Source organism: Cyanistes caeruleus, chromosome 18 (genome assembly GCF_971803275.1).
Source record: "Cyanistes caeruleus chromosome 18, bCyaCae1.hap1.1, whole genome shotgun sequence".
NCBI classification, from domain to species: Eukaryota; Metazoa; Chordata; class Aves; order Passeriformes; family Paridae; genus Cyanistes; species Cyanistes caeruleus.
In genome coordinates this window covers 1,843,687-1,857,986 of record NC_141718.1, presented here as the reverse complement: position 1 = coordinate 1,857,986, position 14,300 = coordinate 1,843,687, and the positions used below count along the sequence as shown (strand labels likewise).

The window sequence follows — 14,300 nt, the reverse complement described above, 5'->3', positions numbered from 1 at the left end:
AATAGAAAACAAATTAGACCACGCAAGGCCTTTGTTGAAGATGATCTGCAAAGACAAATGGAAACGCCTGGAGAGGAAATTAAAAAAAAAACCAAACATGAAACCACCCGGGCACTGGGACTGCAAAGGGAAACAGGGCAGGGGACTGGAGAAGGAAAGGAAAGGAGTGACAGTCAGATCCAAAAGGAGACAGATAAGAAAACCAGTGCAGGACAGCAAAAGCAGAGTAACAGAACTGACTGGTAAAACCCCAGGGATGGAAAAACTGCTAAAAATGCCCCATTTTGTGGTGGGAGCCCATCCCAAAGTTCCAGATACAGAAATGCAGGAGTTGAAACTAAAAAGCACATCTGCTGGAGCAAGATGGGCTGTGCAAAAGAACAAACCAAACCCTCCTCCTTTTCTGCCCAACCCCTGTCTGGCAGCCTGGCATGCTGCAATATTCACCCTGTGCTTCCACATCCACCTGGGATGGGATCCAGGCAATTTGAGCCATAGTGCAAGTGCAGACAGCCTATTGCAGGGCAAAGCTCCTTCCATCCCCACTCCCAGACCCCATTTCTCTCTCTTCCCTGCTCACATATCCACCATCCTTCCCACTTCAGCTACCCCCCTCTTACATTAAACATGGACTTAAATGCTGGAACTGTTACGCAGTTCTAATCTCAGTTGAATAAACACACACCAGCAAGTTTAAATCAAAAAACCCCACGCAATTCCTTGCTGACAATGATACTGTAAGCATATGGCAATTTCAGCCACGCTCCCAAGTGCATTAAACAGCACATTAACAGCCGTCGCTGTAACAACACATCACCACTGCGGCCACTTGCTGCTCCCAGGAGCTAACCTAAAGCCCAGGCTGCCCAGACAAACAAGGCTTTTAAAATGCAAGGCAGATTACAAAGCACCTGAGAGATTTATTTATATATTTTGCACAGAACATGCTGCTTATTTGATTTTCAAACCCTTCAGTTCATGTTGCTAAAGAGACAGGTACTCTGATGTCTTGGGCACGTTCATGAAAGCAAGGGGAGTCATCTCCTCCAGATCCTTTTGTTGAACAAATTACTCAGCTCAGGAGTGACATTTTCAGTTATTTACATCCTGAATAAAGAAGGGAAATTCATTTTCTGGAGTTCCTAAGGTAAGTTCTTTGAGGCAGATTGTACCACTAAACATTTTCTCCTTTCGCACGTTCCCAATTTTCAAAGGCGACAAAACATCTTTGCCTTCTAAATTATTCCTTTTCTTTCATGATCCTCTAATGATTCAGGAGTCTAAACTTCACATGAGGATCTTTGAAGAGCACCAACTGCCAGCATAAAAGCTGAACTATTATGACAAACTGCACAATTTAATGCCTCCCTAGGAAGACACGTGCAAAGGAACAGAATTACCCGAGGGAACCGAAATGAAGCCTGCAAATAAATTAAATGACCTGTAAACCAAGGTACTCAAAAATATATGAGATGCAACTGTGCCATAAAATATCACTAAAGGAGGGAGTCTTTTGGGAGCAGAGCTGTTTTAAACTAACCCATTTCACTCTGGTTTTCACTGCAGTTGTTCCACATACCCTGCACCCCAGACTCTGGATGGGAACTGAGGTAACGCTACCTCAGTCACTTGTGATGGCCTGAACCAGCTCTGAACCCTCCCCTAGACCTTCCTCCTAACATCCTCCAGGTAATTACTAGCAGATAGAGTCAATTTTTAGCCCAGGTTAATAACTGAATTCCAGCTATTCGTTCCTGCACATTGCTGCTGCTTTCATTTCTCCCCAGGAACACAGATGAGAAGTTCTGGCTCGCTGGTGGCCCAGAGAAAGGAGCTGCTCATTAGTTCACAGCACATCAGTCGGACAGACAGGTCCAAGCTGCAGCAGCCATTAATTGGCTGTGTTCTGCTTTTCTTGTCTAGGTAATTAATAGCTTCTACACAGAAAGTCAAAGTCTCTCTAGAGGCACCCAAAAATTCCAGTGTTTGCATACAATGAGGATAATTTGCAGTGAAGGAAGGGGAGCAGGAGAACATCACCTCCACCTCCATCCCCTCGTCAAATACCCTGTACATAAACACAGCCCACTGCAGCAAGGGGCCTGGACTGCAGCAAACCTGTTCTGCATCCACAGAGGAGTCTCACCCTGAAAAGGAAAGGCTTGCACAGCTCCAGCTCCCTCCAGCTTCACTCCAAGGCAAACGGCGCTTTGCAGGAGCCAGGCTTTGGGTTATGTTTCTAGAGATGGGTTTATAAAACAGATGGGGATTCCTGATGTGTTTAATAACTGAACTCGTGCAAGTGGGCAAACAGGATTTCAGTGCTTCCCTGCCAAGCTCAGTCCTGCTGACAACAAGCTGTCCAAAGCTGTCAGTCACTCCCCAGCAGACCAGGAATCCTGCCTTGTTCATCAGGACACTTCTCCAACTACAGCCTGGTCAGACCTTTTGTCATTTGCCTCTCCTGGGCTCGGGGCAATGGTTCTCAGCCTGTCACTTAGAGGTTTCTGGGAGCCTGAGGGCTGATTTGCAGGAGTCCTTGAAAGGTAGCTGTAATTCATGCTACACAGATGAGATATCCTGAAGGGTCTGCTCTTCCAGGGAGAAGCAATGGGGTCAGAAGACTCTGGTCTCCCTGCCCTGTCACATGGGAGGGAGGGGAGAATTTTTACCTTATTTGCTGGCAAAATGCCCAGTCCCTGGGCTATCAGTCCATCCTGTTCAGCAATTGCTGAACTCAAAGCTATTTAGTAATAATAATAATTAGTAACTACTTTAGAAACCCCCTGAGTTGCCAACATCAAGCTATTCCTAAGATGAGTCACTGGCCCAATTTGCTGCTGCCACTGTGCAGGCACAAGCAGGTACCTCCTGTCCCCCTCCTCCTGTCCTGGGGCCAAGGTTTCAAAGGGCTCCTCACCCTCCAAACCTTTCAGCCACGTAACAGAAACCAAGAAAACCACGAGGGAAAAGTGTGACACAAAGCAATCCTCCTCGTCTGGGCAGCACAGCTCCTGGGCAAACAGCAGCTCTGAGTCACTGAACTCAGACCAAGCTGGTCTGGACAAGAGCACTGGGAATGCCAGCAGAGGAAATAGGAGAGCCATAGTCTCAAGGTCAAATATTGCTTTTGTGGAGCTATAGAAACAAATTACGGCATAATAATCTTTCCAGAGTCCATCTGGGAGGTACTTAAGGATGCTTCCCAGTATTTTCATGCACTGAACTAATAACCTTGATGAAGGCCTCAGATTTAAACTAAGATGAAACGCTTGTCACGCACAGCACGAAAAGACACGGCGTCCAAAATCGTCTCTGCTGAGGCAACGAGTTTCCTGTGGCATCAAGCTGAAAGAGGACAGCTTACACAGGGATAACTAAGATGATTATTGTCCCCAAATCTCCATGATTTCTGCTTGGGTGGTTGAGCTGCTCATGAGACAACTGCCTTTAACAGCCCTGCTACTTTATGGGAGTAGCCAATGACAGGGATTTTAATCAAAATAGCTGTGGTGTTTGTGAGGGCTCTGAACCATAGCACACGGCCCTTCCCACTGCTCCTGTGTTCCACCCAGGGAACACAAATCCAAACAAGAAAGAAAAAATGAAGCCAAATCCTTTTTAAATAGCCAAGAGGTGATCACAGCATTCCAGGTGGAAAGCAGTCACACCAGGGGTTACTCCTCTGCACATCTGGGCACTGTGTGTGTGCTCCTGGGCTCTCTGGCATGGCAAAGTCCTTATTTGTCCATCTTTGGAGCTGCAATTCCAGAAGAATTCACACCAGTGGGTACTGATTACAGCTCGCTAGGCACAGACCTGCTACTTCAAACTGGAACAACAGCAAGTTTCTGTATTTGGGGTAACTCTCCAGCTTTTACATTGTACATGAATTTTTATGGATGAACACAGTGCACACATACACACATCACGAAGCTCTGTCCCATGCTTCACCCAGGAAATTCAGTCTGCTTTAATACAAAACACTTGACCACAATTTCAACCAATGGAAGAACTGCCTGCCCTTCAAAAGGAGCAATGTCATCCTCCCAGCAGTTGGGAAATAGCAGGTTTCCCACACAATCACTGCCAGACTCTCCCAGCAGTAGCTGCACACAGCTCAGGGGTGCAGGACACAGATGGCCCAGGTGGAATGTTCTTGACTGACTTAGGCAGGATAGTCTTAGAGTCTTAGTCCTCCTCCCACAGCTCTGGTTTAAGGGGTGTGGAATGACTTAATTATGCCCCTCAAGGCAGGAAGAAGTCGCTTGTCTTTAAATACTCAAACTTTTATTGAGTTAACAAGTTTTAACAAGGTCAAGGCTTGAACAGTAAACTCCTACCCAAAGGGGAATTTGCTGTTTCCCCTCGCACAATTCATTAGTGTCCCCCACAGTTTATTTCTTATCCCTGGGTTGAAGTGATAAACTTTACAAAGAGAGAAAAATCAAGGAAAGGAAATATTTGAGCAGTTAGACAGGGTAAATAAACCTTAATTTTCTTCATCCTATCACAATGTCACAGCACTCTACACAACACCCACACACATCCCCTTGGAGGGGGCCACAGGCAGACAGGGCACCCTCATCTGTCACCTCCTGCCCAGGGTAGGGGCAAGCTCTGGGAAACACCCTCTGTTCCAACCTCTGTGGTCTCTGCACTGCAAACAGCTGCAGAACAGCTGGCTGGGGAGTGAACAATGGGCTCAGGCCACTGCAGCCAGCCCCTTCTCCCTCCGTTTCCTTGGGCATGGCTGGCTGCGGAGGAGTAGGAAATCTCCAGAAACAAACACACAAATCTTGCAGACAGATGCTAGAGGTAAAGAAATGAATGCTGAACTGTTTAACAACATGGAAAGAGAAATATTAATTGCAGCCTTCCACAAAACCACCTCCCCTGCTCCCCAGCCCAAGCCTGGAAAAGGCTTCCCAGTTTTGTTTTTACATCAGCCACCCACAAGGCAGGACCATTCCCACGTCCCCATGTGCTCATTTACATCATCAGCCTTGCCACGATATTTCCAAGTCCTACAAGCTCAGACTGCCAAGGAAAAGCACAGCATCACCATTCAAACATACACCAGTCACCAAGGTCATGTAACCATGCAGAAAGTCTCCTACCAGGCAGGAGTGGGGACAGAGGAAAAGTCAGCCCCTGCCAAATTTTACCTCCTTCCTACATCCCTGTGAGAAGTGCAGAGCATACCTTGCTCAACCTGCACTTGAGAGCTTCTACTCATTGTCTTACTCATTGAGGATCCCTCAGCAGCAGTTACTGACCTGAGCAGAAGTGCCAAAGCAGTTTGAATTTCTCTGAGCAGCAGTTTGTACTGGTTTGACTGAATTTGCCTTTAAATCAGGTCTGCTTAATCTGGAGCTGGTTTCCTGCTGCGATTCAGATATCCCATTACACAGCTCATCCCAGCTGCCAGCTCTGTACAGCTCAAGCAAATGGAAAGTTGAGCAGTTCATGGAAAAAAAATTCTTTTATACACAGACAAAGAAGTCAGATTTAAAAAAGCCTGTCTTCTATAATCTTGTGTACAGAATTTACCTCTAGGTTCTGGTACTTGGTTAAATAAAGGTAAGGACAGGCTGTCTGGCTGGGTTGAACAATCTGATCTAGTGGAAGGTATGGGGGACAGGGGACTGGAACTAGATGATCTTTAAGGTCCTTTCAAACCTCACCCATTCTTAGATTCTGGGAAAACCCAGAATACAGCAGACTTCTGGACACAGAGCAGGATGCAGAGAGCTATGGCAGAGCTGCTCCCAGGGACAGTGTCCACAGACACCAGGCAGAAGCAAGGGAGCAGATTGTACTTCTGTGTCTTAAACACACCAAGAACTATCTGTAACAAGATACTTAATACTTCAACACATGAAATATAATTTCTGTCAACTAAATCGGCGTTACAGGTCCACAGCCTGTTTTATTAGCTAGATGCTAATGGAGCTACAATACATCAGGTCCCATTCTAAAAGTTGCAAATAGTTTATAAAGCCTTAATCAATCATTAAATAGGTGTTTGAATAAATGGCTAAATCAATCATTATAAGCCTTAACTCTAAGTAAGCTATTGGACTTTGTAATAATCTGCACTATCTCCAGCTGAGATTCCCACACCTACGTACAGGACCCCATCATGTCACACACCTGAAAACCAGAACATGTTATCTGTCATTTCTTAACTATTTGTGCGTAGGCTTTAATGTAAATATAGGCCATATATTGCCACATTCCATGCAGGTGATGTTAAAAATACAGATGAAGCAATGCAGAACATTAAAAAGTGGTCCTTTGGGATGGCACTGGAGAATATTTAATAAAGGCAAAAGCTGCAGGCTAATTTCCCCTGGGAGTTCCCATTTAGAGGCTGTCGCAGTGAGAATCCATCACAGACAGCACTGATTCACCCACATCAGAGAGAAAAACCCTCTTCCTTCCCCACTGCCAGTCACCAGGATATCACCTTTGGCAAATGAAGGAGCAACTCTTTCAGCTACCCCCTCTGTGGGTATCCAGCAGTGGCAGAGGATAGAGAGGGATGGAGCAGAACTCTTCCCCAGTGCCAGAGCCATCCCCCAGAGCTCCCACCCCAGCCTCTCTCATGAACCTGCCTGAGAAGGGCTGTGATCAAGCTCTTCTGTTTGATCCTCCTGTAATTCATGCCAGGTAATCTTTGTAAATGCTGTTTAGCAATCCCAAAGAGCAAGAGATGCAGTTTAACATGTAGACTGATGCATTAAAGTCACTCACACCCTGCAGCACCACTGTTCTCTCTGGCACACCAACCCAAAGGTTAGTTACCAGCAGGTATTCAAATTTCAAAGTAAAACAGTTAAACGTTAAACCATTTAAAGTCTGGATCACACCTATGTGTGCTAAGTAGAGAAGGGAAAGGCATCCTGGCTGATGGTTTAAAAAGGTTTCAGGTCACTGTCCCTTATGCAATGAGAGTTACTCAGCTGGATAAGATCAGCCATTAAGCAGGATTACAAATTTATCTTCCCTCAGCAGTGTGATCTTCTACTAATAATTGTATCATGAAATATAACACAGAAAATGTTTAAAGAATTGCCCTTCTGAGTCACTAGCAAGGCACAAAATGCTCGCATGGCAAAAGGCAAAATCTTGTCTTTTAACTGCAAGGATGCTGCAAAATGCTGGGGTGGGCACAGAGGCAGGAAAAAAACCACCACGGCCCTGGTGTCAGCACCAGCACAAGAAAACTCTGGCAGTGCTGACACCCTGCAAATCAAACCAGTGGGGATCAGCTGGAAGATGTGAAGCATCACCAGCCAACTCATCCCAGGAAGCTGGGACTTGATATGGCACCTTCCTGTAACTTACATCTGGGCAGTGCCCTCCTGCCCCAAGACAATCAAAATAAAATTAAAAAATCTAAGACATCCCTTTGAGAGAATTAAGGTGACTTTTACAGTCTCACTCCCAGCCCCACGCTCGGTGAGGAGCAGAGGCAGCTCCAGGATCAGTGCTGGCCAACAATTGCCCTACACCTCCCAGGGTGGGTACATCCCACTTTCCATCACCAACTGCACTGACACTTCAATCTCATCCTACTAATCACTGCACCAGGGAACACTGGACTATTCCAGCAATGACATCACCGGCAGATTTGATTACAGTGCTGATTACATCATCACCCACAAGAGATTATGCAGCTTTCCAAATGGCACCAGCAGCTTCTAAATAGCTTAGGTGGAGGAAGCCACGAAGGACGTATAAATTTTAGAAGTCTCAGGTTGTAAGTTTAATGGAAGAACTTTCAACACTATCTTTTGGAAATATCTGTGCACAGACAAAGTATTTTCACATGCCCTTGCTCGTGTCAGTGAGCCAGCACATGCTTAGGGGAATATTTTGGAAAAGTCACAGGCATGGTGAGCGAAGGACTCTGCAAGAGCAGAACCAGAAGAACGTCACCGCCGGTCTCGGGGCAACAGGCAACCCCAGATTTGCCAAGAGCACAATAAGGAATGCCTGTACTGAACCATCTCTCTCCAGGGTGGGAAAAACACTTTTAAAAGCCTATTTAAATGACTTTCAGCAGAAGATAACGAAGTTTAATAACAGGAACTCAAATGAGAAGCAAGCACCCATTACAGAATCTGGCAGTGTGAGCCCAGGAGCGTGAGAAGGACAGTGTTTTGCTGTCCCCATGCCACACACCAGCATTAGCTCTGTCACGGGGTGCTGCTGCTTGCTCAGCCTTCCCTCCTCTGCGTGGACTATTTGCAGAAACAGCATTAAAGCAACCATCAAGCAGATGCTTAAAAAATGCAGAATGACGTTCAAATGACATCTATCCGTAAATCAGCCCAAACCACAAACATCTGAAGAAGATTTTCACTTAATCCAATTTACTGTAATCTCTCTCTTTAGTTAAAATGACAGAAACGTCAAAATGGGACTTTACTTCTCTGTCAAAGCATCTTGTGGTGAAAAAGGAAAATAAGCAGGCTCTCGCATGCAGCACCACTTATTAGGTTAGAAATGTCAAAACTGTACTTTGATTCTCACTATTAGCAGTCACATCCACATGCTGTGCCCTTCTGTTTCACTTCATTTCCCCCAAAAGTGAGCACAGAGCATATGCTCCATGCCAAGCATCATCCAGGCTAAACCATGAATTTCCCGTTTTTGTTTCTGGTGACCCTTGTGCTCATCCCTGTCTGGGAGCACGGAGAGCCTCCCAGATCACACACAAACAGACTCATTTGCCATCAAAGCTCTCAGGAGGACTGTGTTCTGCTGCTTCCAAAAATACACAGCTAGGATCCAAGCCTGCTCAAAAAGACCAATCTCAAATTGCTTTCCTCTATCTCCCCACATTAATTAGCAAATGGGGTAATTGACTCTCTGCCTGGGAGTTAAGCACGTGTGTGTCCATGTACGTATTTCCACGTGTCAGAGTGTGTATCGTTTTCCCCAATGGTCACAAAAATTAAGCCATTATCCAAGAGTCCAGGAAAGTGAAAGAAAAATACCTACTGTCAGGAGTGGGGTCTTCATGCATTATTTAACAAGAACTCTGTTGGCAAAACTGGTGTTGTTTTTATATAAAAGCTAATAGAAATTGTACCTCCAGGTGTCAAAACACTGATGGTAATTCCTGCTGCCTCAGACATCTTGATGTTTCAATTTTAGCAGTATGAGGAGCCTGCAGGGAATCCAAGAGGGTAAAGTGCTTGTACTCAAAGAGAAGCAGAGAGAAGGAGAGCCTTTTTATTTCTTTATAAAGGGCTCAGGGGAACAGTTCTACTCACTGGAATTATCAGATCTGGTTCCCCTGCTCCTTCTCTTCCTTGAAAGAGGAAAGAGCAAGATAGGCTAACAAGGAGTGATTGTATTGTGTCGACAGGGAACAAAAAAATCCACGAGGCTGCTAAGGAGAAGTGAAAAGACAAAGAACTGGTGAACAAGAAGAAGGTATCGCTGGGGTGCAGCAGCACAAGAGCAGCTGGAAGTAACAGGATGCTTCAATGATCTCCAGGGAACAGCCAAGCTGCGATGGAAGAGTAATTTTAATACAGGTTGGGTTTTATTAAGTTTGTGCCTAATAGTGACATGTAGAACCCCTCCCTCACCAACTTCCATCTGTACTTCTTCAGCCCATCACATCTCCACAGAGCAATGACAGGGCTGTGAAACAATAAGAGACCCATCAAGAGTTCTCTCCCTGAGCACCCCGGAATGTACAGCCAAAATCAGAGCCACAGCAAAGGTACCGGGCAGTAAATAAGCTCTGCCATTTCAATAATCAATTATGGCACCTATGAAATAGTGATTTCAGGCCAATGTGCACCTGAAAACCACAGACAGTGCAGGTCTCTGCCCCCAGGTACCCCAATGGAAGCTGTGGGGAGGAGGGTACAGCTCTCCAAGTCCACCCTCCTGGGCTGCAGTGGGAATAAAGCCCCAGGGACCACCCCATGGTCTGGGCAGTCCTGTTTCCTTATCACTTCCACCATGGGATGGCGGGCGGGGGGACAGACAAGAAAACAATAGCTCAGGAATCCACACACAGCTCAGCATGGAGTTCAAGGGAAAAGAAAAACAGTTTCTCCAGGCAGCCACAGACACAAAGGTCTCGGAGAGATCCTCCATTGGGTCGTGAACTTTCGCAACCCCTTTGCGAAAACAGAGCTGAGGAAATTCCCGAGGAAAAGTAAATGGACGCAAGAGCAAGCTCAGACAAGGAATGCCAGGACTGCTGCTGATCCCAGCACCGAAGCACATGCCCAGTCTCCCTCCACCTGGCAGCCCACCTAACAGCATAACCACCCCATGGAGCTGCATCCAGAGTATCCCAAATCCTGCTGTGCCTCGTACCTGGAGCACAGCAGGGACTGGGAAATGAACAGGGCACTCCCCTCCCACATGGATCTGATCCTATGAGCTCTTCCCAGGGATCTGTACCAGGACCCTCCCCACTCTTTCTGCCCAGGTATCACTTACGGCTGACTAACATTTCAGGGATGGGCGGTCATCATTCCCACCCGCTCCGGCAGAGTCATTTGTTGCCTTCTTGCTCCTCCAGCCATGTCTCACAGTGCGTGGTATAAACTTTAAGAGGCAATGACCTCATCCGAGCTGGGAAGAGGGAGGCGGGGAAATTGGCTACTTGCCACCTTCTCATTTTTCACAGAAGAAAAAATAATTTATGAGTGAAAGCCCATTTTATTCATCTGAAAAAATAAAAAAATCCTACTGAAAGCAGCAGGCCTGCCTTGGTGCGCATCACTCGTTCAGCAGCTCCTGCAGCAGCACCCACCTGGGGTGATGGAGAGTGGGACCCCCAGCACTCCCTGTACCCCCTGCTCCAAGAAACAAACCCCCAGACACCCCCCAGATGGATCCACCAACCCCACAGAACACATCAGGCTACGGTGCAAGCGTCCCTCCAGTCTCCGTTAAGGCACAGGGAGGGACTTCCAGCTCTAATTTGTAACTCCTCCAAAAGGGCAATTAAGCAACCAAACCATAGCTGTGACTGGGATTTCAGCTCGGCTCTCTGTGATGAGGCCATCAGACGGGGCTCTGCAGCGAGCAGTAACTCCAAGGCATGTCATTAATTTTGCCCAGACATGTATCACACCCCATTTCAGAACGCACACGGAGCATGTGTGCGGTGCTCTGCAGACACAGGATACACAGATCCTGCACACTCACACATTTTATATACTCATATTACTTATGTTATAGATTCACACATACATTACTCATAGCTCTTACGAACAGAACATACAGTTCATCTTGGCATGAATCCCAGAGAGAGGAAAAAAAACCCCAAAAACCCCTGCAGTAACAAATCCAACTTGCATTGATTCCAACAGCATCTGTGGTAGGAGTTAGAGCAGTATTATGGATCATTAAATGATTGAATTATTTTGTGCTACACACCCATGCAGCTCTGATAACACCAGGCAAACCTGCTGTTTCAAGGGACATTTCCCCACTGAAAGCGTGTCACCACTCTCACAAGTTTTTGCCTATAACTGTGGGAAACTGTGGAAAAAGCAGTTTATTTCTGCAGTGTGCATTCAACAAGCTGTTGTGTACATCAGCTCCACTGAGGCACCCCTGTGTTTCAAGACAGGGCTCAAATACGCTCATATGGGACTGCAGCTGTCCCTAAGAAGTGCAGGATCTCTGAGTCACAAGTGCTGGAGTCCACTCTCGAGAGCAGGCTGGCACAGCAGCAGGGATATTCCATCTGTACACACCACACAGCAGTGGCAAGAAGGCAGATTGGCATGGACTGAGAGGGAAACTCCTTAGTAAAAGTAGTGAAAGAAAACTTTAAAAAGTCACAGCACACTGCATCTTCTATACACCTTTCTAACCTCTGCAGCGTATCAAAGCATTCTTCTTCATCCTCTCCAAACTCAGCCTTCATTCACTCTTTGGAGCTTTACACCCAATGTTAAAGAGATTTAAAAGGTCACAGCTGCAATATTTTCATTTACTGAAGGAGAACTGAGCAGGATGAAGAGCAGCACAGCTCACCCCAGCTCTGACCACCCCAGCACAGCCCTCCCATCCCACCCGCAGCATCCCTCTGCCTGCTGCCACTTCCCAGCCCAGCTAAAGCCCCCATCCCACCATCTCTCCTGGAATCCCCACCACAGCAGAAGTGTCTTCCCCAGGATTACAGGACCATGACCCTCAGAACCAGCAAAACCACCCATTCTCAAAGTTCTGCAGGAGAGTTCACCAGTGATAACTCAGCCAGCACCAGAAGAGCAGCTGCAAACTCCCCCTGGCCTGACCGAAGTCAAAACACACCGAGCGCTGCTTTTCAGGCAAACCCAAATTACAGCATCATCTGCTGACTGCTCCCAGGATGAACAAACCCACATTAATTACAGGCTAAACTTTGCAATTCACCTCTCAAAAGCATGAAACATCAGCAGAACTGCTTTGATCCCACTTGACAAATCCCGTCTCCAGCCGACGGAGCAATGCGTGAGACCAAGACGTCCGGAGGGAAAAAAATTATTTCCAAACTTTTTCTCTCCTTTTTTCCTTGTTGCTACCCTCTCCCTAAAATTACATTCTCCCCACCAAGGAGGGCTGGAGGGATCAAATCACCTCAGAAAGCAGCAGGGGCTCACAAAACCTCGCACTTCACCTCCACAGGCAAGCAGCCGGGCAAGCACAGGAGCGTGTGCTCAGCCTCCAGCATTAAACGCTGTTTCTGTGTCGCCCGGCCAAGTCCCAGTTTTTCAAAGCAACTTCTTTCTGCTGTGGCCTAGTTTAGTTCTCCACACAAAACAGCACCAAAACAAAAGCTGCCCAGCCAGCCGGGGGAGGGAAGTGAGGGGTACTTACCTAGCAGCATCCCCACATCACCTCCTGCATCTTTAGCAGCCACCCTCTTAACTTCAAAATAAATAAATAAAGCGAGGCCACACAGCCTTAAAACCAATCTGGAAATGAAATGGAAAGCCTGTAATTATTTCTCAATGCTCCTGCCAGTCTCAGCCTATAAACACAGTGGATTACATAAGTCCACCCCTCCTGTTTTGAAGCCAAAAGTATGAGCTTTTCCTCCAGCTCTGGCAGCAAGTAATAATTCCTCGTCGGCATGGCAACGCTGGCTGGCTTCCAGCAGACAATGGGCGAGTTGAAATACTGCTACGGCCTTTTTATAGCTTAGCTCTGAAAAACCTCTAAAATATTAGCTATCTGATGGCTAACCCAACTTGACAACCTCTCCTCCTTTAACCATTTCCTTCCTGCACCACAGGCAAGCACAGCCCAGATGAGCGGTCCAGGGTCACTGGTCCGTGGAGCAGGGGATGCTCCTCTTCCCAGGGACAGCACGCAGGAACAGTTTCCCATCTACTGGATTTGTTGATTTGTCACAGACACAGCATCTGCAAGAAGTGCCACAACCCCATCTGGGCTTTCCCAGGTTTCTTTCAGTCTGTTACTCAGCAGGTACATTTGCTCTGCTCCTTGGCTCTGGAGAGCTGCATGCGAGGTTCTCCTCCAGCTCACCTGGCCTGAGAGAAACCAGACCACAAAATGACACTTTGTGTATGTGGTTCTGTCACTGCCCTCCAGGGCAAGCTGTGAGCAGGCTCGTGGGGTGTGATACACAGAGCTGCTGGGAAGTGAGATGCTTTACAAATCCTCTCTCATCAAATGCTGGGAGAATTCACACATCCTTTTGGAATAGCATTGCAGGGATGTTCTGGAGAGCCAGCTGCACTCGAGATGCCCTGTGCCCCTGTGACAGTGTAGGACAATCTGCCCGTGCAGTTGGGGCTTGTTCTGAAGCTGAATGAGTTAAAAGCAGTAACACATCCCGGCAAGACTGAGAAACAGCAGCAAAACTCAAACAGAAGAGGAAAAGACACTTGAGCCATCATTAATGTCAGTGGTATAGGAAGACTGATGAAGTTAAGGTGCCTTATGATTGTGTTTCAACCAAATCCTACTGAAATGAGCAGCTAACACACACACACAGCAGCCCCCAAGATCATGTGAAGTTAATATTTACCCTGAATACACACACACAATCTGTCCAGGATGACCCCACTATCTCCACACCCTGCCACAGACCCTGAGCGCCTGCAGGCCAGCAGGTCCCAGTTACATTTACACCTCTGAACACGAGCTCAGTGAGTGCCACTGAGGAAAACTCACCCCAAGGGCTGGGAGATCCTCTGCAATTTGTTGAATTTTTCAAGTTAGCAAATAAGCAAAGAAAACAATAGAAATTAAAGGGAAAACTGAAAAACAGCAGAGCCAAGGCCACCACAAAA

At 46.8% G+C, this 14,300-nt stretch overlaps 1 protein-coding gene across 19 annotated transcripts in view; it reads right to left on the bottom strand.

Moving 5' to 3' along the window:
• Positions 1 to 14,300, bottom strand: part of NCOR2 (nuclear receptor corepressor 2) — a 225,541-nt gene that overhangs the window by 162,226 nt on the left and 49,015 nt on the right. The window contains exon 3 of one of the 19 annotated variants that reach the window (XM_086855210.1): positions 12,859 to 12,956. The exons of 17 other annotated variants lie outside the window; for them this stretch is intronic. The gene's annotated coding sequence lies outside the window, so the exon portion shown is untranslated. Of the gene's footprint in view, positions 1 to 12,858; positions 13,031 to 14,300 lie in introns of those variants that run through there. One more of the 19 variants, XM_086855216.1, reaches the window with a different exon arrangement.